This window comes from Stegostoma tigrinum, chromosome 8 (assembly GCF_030684315.1).
Source record: "Stegostoma tigrinum isolate sSteTig4 chromosome 8, sSteTig4.hap1, whole genome shotgun sequence".
Taxonomy (NCBI): domain Eukaryota; kingdom Metazoa; phylum Chordata; class Chondrichthyes; order Orectolobiformes; family Stegostomatidae; genus Stegostoma; species Stegostoma tigrinum.
Window position 1 is genome coordinate 69,007,050 of NC_081361.1, and position 11,302 is coordinate 69,018,351.

General features: G+C 40.9%; 1 protein-coding gene across 1 annotated transcript in view; it reads right to left on the bottom strand.

Moving 5' to 3' along the window:
* The window catches only part of tesk2 (testis associated actin remodelling kinase 2), an 84,487-nt gene extending 73,421 nt beyond the window's left edge, over positions 1 to 11,066 (bottom strand). Inside the window, exon 1 of the mRNA XM_048539099.2 lies at positions 10,933 to 11,066. The gene's annotated coding sequence lies outside the window, so the exon portion shown is untranslated. The remainder of the gene's footprint in view (positions 1 to 10,932) is intronic.
* Between the last annotated feature and the right edge of the window lie 236 nt (positions 11,067 to 11,302).

Below are 11,302 nucleotides of genomic sequence, written 5' to 3' on the forward strand. Positions count from 1 at the left end.
AAGTTTCCCTGCTCCAGCTGAACAATTCACTTCACTAAACCAACTTTATGTGCCATAATTGTCATTGACTTTTCACTTCTGATATAATACTCCAACATAAATAACCTATTCAAAAAACAGACTTTCCTAAAAGTTTAAAATCAGGACTATTTGATATTGACCTCTGTCCATTTACATAAATCAGCAACACAATTTGGCATAAGTAGTCTGTGTGGACATTACTCGGACATCAGAATAGTGGCTCACGAACATAGCTCATCATTTTAGAGGGTAATCAGGAACAGGCAATAAACGGCTGACCCTGGTAGTGATGCCCACATTCCCACTAACAAGTGAAAACAAATTCACCTGAGGAGCCATCATCTTTCAAATGTGATTCTTCCCCATTGACAAAATCAGTTGCTATGCTACACCAGGAGGAACAGAAAACAGTAGTAAAGAAAGAAATTCAGAGCGGACATATTCAGGAAGGGAATGCTAGGAAGGGGTCTGACTTGCTGGAAAAAGGAAAATGACACCCGAAAACATCCTAGCCTTACTAACAACAAAGCCCACTTCAGCTTACATTTGTTGAAAGTGACAGTTGAAGGAAAAAACGGTAGGGGTTTCAGGTGAAAAGTCAATAGTAATCTTTAATGACAAGGCTGAGGTAGTCAGATGTTTTGGCAGAGGAGGAAAAGAGCTTGCATATTCTTGATATAGAATTCAGATTTGGCGATAAGTGGCTAAACTAGCTGTAGGCACACTAAAATCTGCACAGTAGACTCGAGTGAGCAAAGAAGGGTGTCATGTCATGGGAAAAATCACCAAGATGGGAAACAGGAAGGGTTTTACTGTACCCTTTTAAGTGCACTGCACCCAGAGGAAGAAATCAACAGGGCGCTTTTTCCAAATCCTTCCCAAATTATTTTATTAAATCCTCTATTTATTCACACCTGACCCATACTCAGTGTAAACTAATCAACTTTTAAAAATTGCTGCTTTCAGTTACATCAGTCTCAACATTCATGTGCAGCACAATATCTATAGGAAATCACTAGGAGCAACCTTAAGCAATTTTCAAGGTTACTATCATTATGCTGATTCTAACCATCCTACAATATTTGTAAAACATTTAGAAAAAAATCAAGCCGTGCTTAACAAAATAAGTTTCTGCCAATGTGCTGAAGATCGTTTTCTGAAGAAGTGGTCTACTTGTCTCAAATTCTTATAAGTATTTCACAGAAAAAATAAAATTAGTTCCGCAATCTGAAATAAAAGTCTACTACCTGTTAAGTTCTACATTGTGACTCCTGGCACTAATTGTCAGAAGCTATGATAGAAAAGCAACTAGAGATGCACAGTAATAAATGGTTAATCGTTAGGTGTTAATCTTGTAATTAACATCTTGCAGTTATTGTTTAAACCAGGTTATAAAAATGCCAAAGGTATCAGTAACATTTGAGGAAATTATGAAAGTTGTTGCTTCCATGAACCTGTAAATTTACTCATTGCTTGTTTTCAATTTTTACTAAGTATAATTTAAATCATAAAGCTGGAAGAAATGTATGGCCATCCAGCTGTTAGTAAATACACCTGTTAATGCATTTGTGATTAATTAATATAATCTTAATACTTTAAACAGGTATTGTTTAAATAATACTTACATTCTTAAAAGCATCAAGCCAACTAATAAAAGAATCTTCAAGATAAATTATCTTAAGTAGAGAAATTATGACCAGATGGAACTTCAATAATGAAATGTGCATTACAGGAAACTCTATTAACAAACATGCAGCCTTCACCCCACAGCTCCAAGGAAAACATTAATCTCTTAACATAAATTCAGAGCACTTGTCTTTCAAAACCTGTACAAATTTAAAATACTATGCTTAGAACTTAAATAAATTTATACTTTGAAGTCTGATAAAGTTAAACCCAAGATTTGCATCATTTAGTTAACAGAAATTATTCTAAATAAATATGTTTCCATAATCCTGCCAGGAAATTTACCTTGTGAACTATTTTCACTCCAATCTCTCCCATTCTTGTGACAAGACCAAAAGACTAACTGAGCTGATAAACTGCTGTTTGGACAGCTTGGTTTCCTGCACACACAGGATAGTTTTAGTTTCTCTGTGCAAGTTAATGAACAGCTAATATTAGCACATGAGCACAATCAAGTTTTAACACAGGAAAACACATTGCAGTCTTAAACTCTAATTTCAGCAGATTAGTTTTGTGTTTTCATCATTCCCGCCCCATGATGGTGAACTGTGGCAAAGTATTGTTTCACTCCTTCACCACTTGCCCACTCATGCCTCCAACCCCAAAAAACATAGTGAAAACAATCACCAAACTTTCATTTGGCAAACACATCTCTGACTGAGGCAAATTTTTTTTTAAATTTTAATTCCACTCAGTGACATCACACATTACAACTCTATTATTCCAACCTAAAGTATTGAGCAAATCATTGAAGCTGCAGGCTGACAACTCCCTGGGTCCTGAAGGACTTAAACCCTCGATTTTAAAAGACATGGCGAATGAGGTAGATGTCTCGGGAACATTCCAAAATATTGGAAATGGCAAATGTAACTCCTATATTCAAAACAGGACTGAAAACAGGAAACTACAGGCCACATAGCTCAACATCTGTTACACGACAGGTAGAGTACACATGAACAACTATTGGCTGATTTTCAGTTCAGAAGAATCAAAGATTGATTTTAGTTTAGAAAATCCAAACAGTAAATGTTTTATAGAAGGACTTGGAGACTTGACTGGGGCTAGAAACGTACATGGCTTCTCTCCTAGAAAAAGGGTATTTCAGAGCAGAGAGAATAACAGTTCTCAGTAGCAAAAGTTTACTTCATGAAACTTGCAAACCAGGAGGGTATGGTTAGAAATCTGCAGGTTACTGGAACTTAGCATTGTGGAACGGCTCATGTTGGCAGATTCGGAAAAGACTCACTGAACTGTCTCCAGAATACATGGCAAAGAAACTGTCAGGAGTCAGTTAAGAATTCTAAGGATTTAGGCAATGGGGTCTAATTTCTTTGGATTTTAATTTCTAACATTGCTTCAAGAAATGGTTGAAACTTAGAAGTACTTTTGCTGTGGTGTTTTAATTTTTTTAACATGTGCTCCATATTTAAACAGGTTGGTTTTGATTCATTTCTTGTTTTGAGCACAAAAACACCTTTGTGGCAGTAAAGAATATCTGCAGCTGCACGTGAGTATGTCTCAATGACAGACCATGTTAACTAGATAAACAAAAGAAACCATGAATCTATCAAGCTAAATCTAATTCTAGGAGCTGACAAGTACTACCATCAATGGAGATCATAATGTGTGAATAAAGGCCCAAAAATCATGTTGTATTTTTCATTCACTCATGGCACATAGACATTATTGGCTGGCCAGCATTTTATAACCCATCCTTAGTTGCCCTTGAGAAGGTGGTAATGAGCTGCCTTCTTAAATTGCTGCAGTCCACGTTATACGTTGATCTACAATGCTCTCAGTGAAGGAACAGTGATATATTTCCAACTGGATGGTGAGTGGTTTGGAATGTACTTGGAGATGGTGCTGCTCCTGTGTATCTGCTGCCCTTGTGCTTCTAGGTGGAAGGGGTTGTAGGTTTGGAAAGCATTGTCTGTGGATCTTTGGTGAATTTCTGTAGTGCTTCTAATAGATGGTACTGGGAGTAAAGGCAATGGCCTAGAGGTATTATTGCTAGACTATCAATCCAAGGACTGAGGTAATGTTCTAGGGACTCAGGTTTGAATCCCATTGCAACAGATGACGGAATTTGAATTCAGTAAAAATCTGGAATTAACAGTCATCGTCGACTGATGGAAAAACCCATCTGGTTCACTAATGTCCTTCAGGGAAGGAAATCCTATCTGGTCTGGTCTACGTGTGACTTCAGATCCACAGCAATGTGGTTACCTCTCAACTCTGGACAATTAGGGATGGGAAATAAATGCTGGTCCAGTTAGCAATGCCCTCCTCCTGTGCGTGAATATACAAAAACCACCCACACTGCCACTGCAAAGCATCGGTGGTCGAGGGAGTGGATGCTTATGGGTGTGGTGCCAATCAAACAGGCTGCTTTGTCCTGGATTGTGTCAAGCTCCTTGAGTGTTGTTGGAGCTGTATCTAATCAAGTCAAGTGGGCAGTATCCCATCACAGTACTGACTTGTGCCTAGTAGATGTATACAGGCTTTGGGGAGTAGGGAGGAGAGTTATTCACTACAGTATTCCTAGCCTCTGATCTACTCTTGTAGCCACTCTGTTAATGTGGCGAGTCCAGTTGAATTTCTAGTCAATGGCAGTGCCCCAGAGTGTTGATCATATGATGGTAATGCCATTTAATGTCAAGCGACAGTGATTAGATCATCTCTTATTGGAGATGGTCATTCCCTCGCATTTATGTGGTACCAATGTAACTTGCCATTTCTAAGCCCAAGCCTGGATATTGTCCAGATCTTGTGGCATTTGAACATAGACTGCTTTGGTATCTGAGGAGCTGCAAACGCTGCTGAAAATTATGCAATCATCAGTGAACATTCTCACTTCTGGCCTTACGATGGAGGGAAGGTAACTGATACCAGCTAAAGATGATTGAGCTCAAGCCACCACGCTGAAGAACTTCTGTAGTGACATCCTGAAACTGAGCTGACTGACCTCCAACAACCATGACCATCTTTCTATGTGCCAAATATGACACCAGTTTACCCCAATACCTAATGATTTCAGTTTTGAAAGGGCTCCTTGATGCCATACCTAGTCAAATGCAACCTTCATGTGAAGGGATGTCACTCATCTCACCTCTGGAATTCAGCTTTTTTGTCATGTTTGACCAGAGATTGTAATAAGCTGAGCAGCCCTGGTGGAACCAAAACTGGACATCACTGACCAGGTTATTGCTGATGACACCTTCCATCGCTTTAATGATGATCAAAAGGAGGATGATCGGGCGATAATTGGCAGCACTGTGTTTGTCCTCCATTTTATGTCCAGGACAGACGGGGGCAATTTTCCACATTGTCAGGTGGATGTCAGTGTTGTACCTGCCCTGGAACAGTTTGGCTAGGGGAGCAGCAAGTTCTGGAGCACGAGTCTTCAATACTATTACTGGAATATTGTCTGGGCACGGAGCCTTTGAAGTATCGAGTGACTCCAACCATTTCTTGACATCACATGGGTCGAATCGAAGTGGCTAAAGACGAATATCTGTAACGCTGGGGACCACTGGAAGAGGCAGAGATGGATCATCCACTTGGCAGCTCTGGCTGAACAAAATCAGAAATCTCAACACCAGGTTACAGTACAACAGGTTGATTTGAAAACACAAACTTTCAGAGCCTCACTCCTTCAGGTGTTAATGAGAAAGGTAGTATCAGACACAGTATCCTGTTCTCTCAAAACAGTAACTCAAAAGGAATATAGGGATTTACATATACATACCAAATCAATTAAAACTTGCTAAGTGATTGAAGGTTTAACAGCATCACAGGTTTGTTTAGTACATCCTGATCAGTGGTAAGACCTTTTGATCTTTTACTTATAAATTCTGTGTCTGATACTACCTCTCTCACAAACACCTGGAGGAGGAGCGAGGGTCTGAAAGCCTGTGTTTCCAAATAAATCTGTTGGCCTATTTAGCTGGTGTTGTGCAATTTCTGACCTTGTCTACCACAATCCACAGGGTGGGCAGCACGGTGGCTCAATAGTTAGCACTGCTGTCTCACAGCGCCAGGCTCCCAGGTTCGATTCCACCCTCAGGCAACTGTCTGTGTTGAGTTTGCACATTCTTCCCATGTGTGCATGGGTTTCCTCCAGATGCTCTGGTTTCCTCCCATGGTTCAAAGATGTGCAGACTAGGTGGATTGGCCATGCTGAATTGCCCACCGTGTTCAGGGATGTGTAGATTAGGTGAGTTATAGGGCAATGGGTGTGGGTGGGATGCTGAGGGTCTGTCTGGGCTCGTCAGGCCAAAGGGCCTGTTTCCACGCTGTAGGGATTCTAAGATTCTCAGTCCAACACAGGCACCTCCTCATCACTTTTGGCTGAAGAATGCTGCAAATGCTTCAGCCTTACTTTTTGTTCAAACGTGTTGGTCTCTTCCACCATAGAGGACGGGGATATTTGTGGCACCTTTTTCTCCAGTGAGTTATTTAACTGATCACCAGCATTCATGAGTTGATGTGTTTGGACTGTAGAGCTTAGATCTGATCCATTGGTTATGGACTCACTCAGCTATATCACTTGTTACTTATGCTGCTTGGCATGCAGTTCTGTTTAATAGCTTCACCAGGTTGACACCTCATTTTCAGGTATGCCTGTTGTTGTTCCTGGCATGCTCTTTTGCACTGTCCATTGAATCAGGGTCGATCCCTTGGCTTCATGGTAATGGTCAAATGGGAGATATGTGGGCCACGAGGTTGCAGATTGTGTCGGAGTACAATTCTGCTGATGAGGGCCCACTGCACCATATGGGTGCCCAGTCTTGAGACAAGATCATGCATCATATTACATGCGCAAAACTATATCCAACTGTCAAATAAAAATCAATTGGTATGAGTTGATGTCTGAGGACTCTACTTTCTTTTTTAACCCCTGCAAACATATCACTGCATTTGACTCAAAAAAGTAACAAAAATACAAGAAAAGTTCAAATTTATACAAGAGCTTTAACTTCAACAAGCACTCAAAGGCACAACACACAAGAATAATTCAGCCTTCACAGGCTAAGGTTTCTTAACTTTACCGAGATGCTGTCTCTTGGCAACCTAACTGCAATACTCAGACAGGATGTACAACTTCCTTAGCATAAATAGTAAGCTGTGACCAATGTGTGCTCAACATTAAACCAACTGACAAGTAGAACTCTTGGAGGAAGCGTGCTTATCTCAAATTGGTTTCTCAACTTTAGTTTCTTAATATTTTTCTGAGACCATTCCTCCTGTCTTCACCAACCATACCTCCAACAAATAAAAGGAGCTCATATACTTTCTCCTTTAAGATTAAGGCCATATGATCAGCTAACACGGCAAGTTCCCTCTCTTCTATTAGCCCATAGAGGGAATCATTTATTTTAAAAACGTCTCCCGTGCAATACCTCTAAACCCTAATTTCATATTCATATTGCACAGAAGAGGTCCTTCAGCCTATCAAGCCTGTGCCAATCTATCTACACTAGGTCTCACTTTCCAGCACACAATACATAGCTGTGAATGTTATGACGTTTCAAGTACTGATCCACGTACTTTTTAAAGAGCTTGTGAGGTTTCCACCCTTCAAGGCAATGCAATTAATTCCCAACACCCTCTGCGTTAGAAAGATTTTCATCAAATCCCCTCTAAAGCTTCTGTCCTTTCCCTTAAAATTACACCCACTCCTTATTCAACTAAAGCTGAACAGCTGCTTCCTAGCAACCCTGGTCAATGCCTCTCAATCTGACACACCTCAATAGAGGACCCCCTCAGCTTTCTCTGCTCCAAGGATATCAAACCAAGCTTATCCAGCCTCTCTTCACAATGAAAATGCTCCATCACAAGCAACATCCTGATGAATATCCTTCCTGACCCCTCCAGTGCAATTGCATCCTTCCTATAGCCTGGTAACAAGAACTGTGCATGGTACCCAAGCTGGGAGCACGATAAAATAAACTATGTCATCAGGCCACAAAGATATACCATATGACCATTATACCACATGACTAAAAGTCTAGTCAAAGACGTAGGTTTTGAGGAATGTTATAAAAAGGAAGAAAGAAGAAAAGCAGAAAGGTGTAGAGGAGACTTTCTACACTGCAGGGCCTATGCAATCAAAGACATAACCATGAAGTGGAATAACTAAAACAGGTTACCACAGAGGCTAGAATTACACGAGTGCAGATATCTTAAGTGCTGCGAAGCTGGTGAACATTAGGGACAGGGAGAAGCAAGGCCATAGAGAAATTTGGAAACAAGGGTGATAACATTAAAAACAAGGCACTGTCTGACTTGAAGCTAAGGTGGCCTAGCCAAAGGTGATAGTGGAATAGGACAGTGCAAGTTAAGAAAAAGAACAGCATAATTTTATAGAGATAATGGGAACTGCAGATGCTGGAGAATTCCAAGATAATAAAATGTGAGGCTGGATGAACACAGCAGGCCAAGCAGCATCTCAGGAGCACAAAAGCTGACGTTTCGGGCCTAGACCCTTCATCAGAGAGGATGAAGCTCTCTGATGAAGGGTCTAGGCCCGAAACGTCAGCTTTTGTGCTCCTGAGATGCTGCTTGGCCTGCTGTGTTCATTCAGCCTCACATTTTATTATCTTAGCATAATTTTATAGATCTCATATTCTGCCAAAGTAGAGTTAGGACAACCTGCCAGTGTGATGTAACAGTCAAGTCCAGAGATAAAGGAAGCATGAATGTGCATTTCAGCCAAAAAAAATGGCCAGAGGTAGAGACAAAGTTATGCAATGTCTCAGCAGTGGAAATTGTAGTCCACACAAATAGCATGAACATGAAGTTGAAAGTTCAGCTTCTAAACAAATGTGGCCCGGAAAAGGAAAAAGGAAAAAAGGAAAAACAGTTATCACTTCAAGACAGTCAACAAGTAACCAAGAACTTGAAAAATGTCTTTACCCAGAGTAGTAAGACTATGAAATTTACCTGCACATGAAGTAGTTTAGACTGAATCATACAGATGCATTTAATGGGATGCTAAATAAGCAAGTGAAGGGAAAATGCTAAATAACATTAATCAAGCATTTTTGGTGTCCTTTCTTATTCAGAGCCCAAATGTTGGTAAGTACAGGTTGTCCGAATTGCATGTTTGTGTTGCATATTCCATGTAATTCTCCAGGACAGTAGTTACAGAATGCTGTTGATTTAGCATTTAAATTGCAACTTGTACTGATTCATTAGGCTGATATGATGAAGAACCCTCAAAATTGAAAATTTACAATTAACAGACTAAGGCCATGAAAGTCGAAAATTTGATTGTGGTTATATTTTTTTTAAGTTATTCTCAACTAGATTGTCTCAAGGCATGCTGCATCAATAGCACTCCTGCCCACGATGAAGGAAATGCCATTCAATCCATCTTCCTTTGCAAACTCCTTCATTGCCACCTGGTCAAAATTCTGGAATTCCCTCTCTATTGCTATGGTCTCACTACAGCAAATGGACCGCTGTGATTCAAGACAGCTGCTCACCACATCCTTCTCAGGGACAAAGACGTTATATGCTGGCCTAATCAGTGACATTCATGTCTCACAAGTGACTTTCAAAAAACAACTCATTGGAAGTTCCTTCCAAATAGTTCCTCTGCATTAGCCCAAATATTCTTTTTGATGGATATGATTAAATCCCTTTCACAAGTCATACATGATCTGTAACCATCACCCTTTTCGTGGCATTTGCCACATTCTAACTCAGTATTATGGAAAAAGCATTCATCTCACTTCTGGTTCTTTTACCAATAACCTAGACTCTATTATTTAGTTAAACAGGCTCTCTTTTATTCCCCCCACCAATCATACTTCTTTAATTTTCAATTCTATTAAATATCTCTTATATTTAAGAGATATTTACAATCTCTTTTTAAAATATCTCCCAAGTTGTGCTTTTCAAAATGCATTACAGAAACAAAGCTGTTACATGATTTAATAAATTATCTCCACTCAAGATTTCAGTTATCCTGGTTGACCCTACACCTTAACAAGTTTCATCAAATGTCCTTGTAATTTATGAAAACAATAAAACCACAGGGATTAAGAAGGGTCTAGGCCCGAAATGTCAGCTTTTGTGCTCCTGAGATGCTGCTTGGCCTGCTGTGTTCACCCAGCTTCACACTTTGTTATCTTGGATTCTCCAGCATCTGCAGTTCCCATTATCACCAAAACCACAGCGAGGATTTGTTTCCTAGCAAACATATTATTTATCCCTTCATTCAGACCAACAACCTCTCAGCTTTTGCATAACTATAGTAAAATATTATATTTAATTATTTTGAACAGAACAAATTGGTTTTAAATCAATTTTAATCTTTAATACTATACAGATTATTCCACATTAAAATTTCAGTTTCCTGTAATGAAGCACATCAAATTAGCTTCAAGATCTTAGTCTCTGAAACATAAATGCAATCTGCAAAACTGTCACTGTAAAATTGGTCACATTGTTGAGCAGTATAATCACTAGTTGCAGAATGAAACAGAAACAAATGCCAGTACTGACATCAGATGGCACATAAGGGAAAAAAACAAATATCAGCAGAACCCTGAAATGAGCTTACAAACAACAATTTAACAGCCTTTGGACTACAGAAAATGTGGCCTTGAAGGTTTCAAATTAACTCAAGCAACAACATTAAACTCAAAATAAAGGGGTTAAGGGAATAAACCAACATCGAACTGAGCACGTACAATCTTCCCACCAACGAAATCTCTACGTATGCAAACTGCTCAAAGAACTGAAGACTAGATCGATCAAACAAATACCAGCAGTATTTTCAAACAGAAAAGGGCCCAGCAGTCATTATCATGAGTAATGCTCAACTTAAGATCATACGGATGTTTGTGAAATTACTTGGGTCACATTTAATAATCAAACAGCGCGTAGTCCTTAGTGGGCACTGGGGTGTCCAGTGTCACTGTAGGGACCACTAAAAAAACTCATCCACCTGCGGCGGCCACCCTCCCCCTCGACTCCACCTCCCTGGTCCTAGTGCAAGAAGCGACTAAGGCCCCGGTTTCTCCATGACTGTACGGAGCTGGTCTATGATCGACGAAAAGGCGCGGCACTGCCCTGCACCCCCGCCGAGTTTAGCCTGACACCCGGTGGAAAGCCAAACCACTACAACGCAATAAACAAGCAATGGCCTTTTCTCCGGAGCCTGTGGCTGACCGCTGTCTGTTGAAACAGAGGACCCGAGCCCACCTTACTTACAGTGTTTGTTTGTTTATTTATTTGACCCAGTGCTCAGGGGGCCTACGTTCCTCGCTCGGTTGCATCCCTCCGCCTGCGCCCAGGCTGAACACAGATTGACAGCGGCCTTCAGCCACTCAGGGAGCCAGGAAGCGTGAGCTGGACGGGGCTAACCCATGTCATGTGTCCCAACAATACCTTTCCACCCCGCCTACTCAGGGCCACACGTCGGCCAATGGGCGGGGCAGATGTGAAGCACTGAGGAAGCGCGCAGCCGCAAAGCCAGCTGGACATGCTGTACACGCGTTGTGATGGAGGAGGCGGAGCTCGGAGACCGGTCCGGGGCGGGAGAATGCTGCGAAGGGGGCGGAGCTGAGCGGGAGGCGTAAGT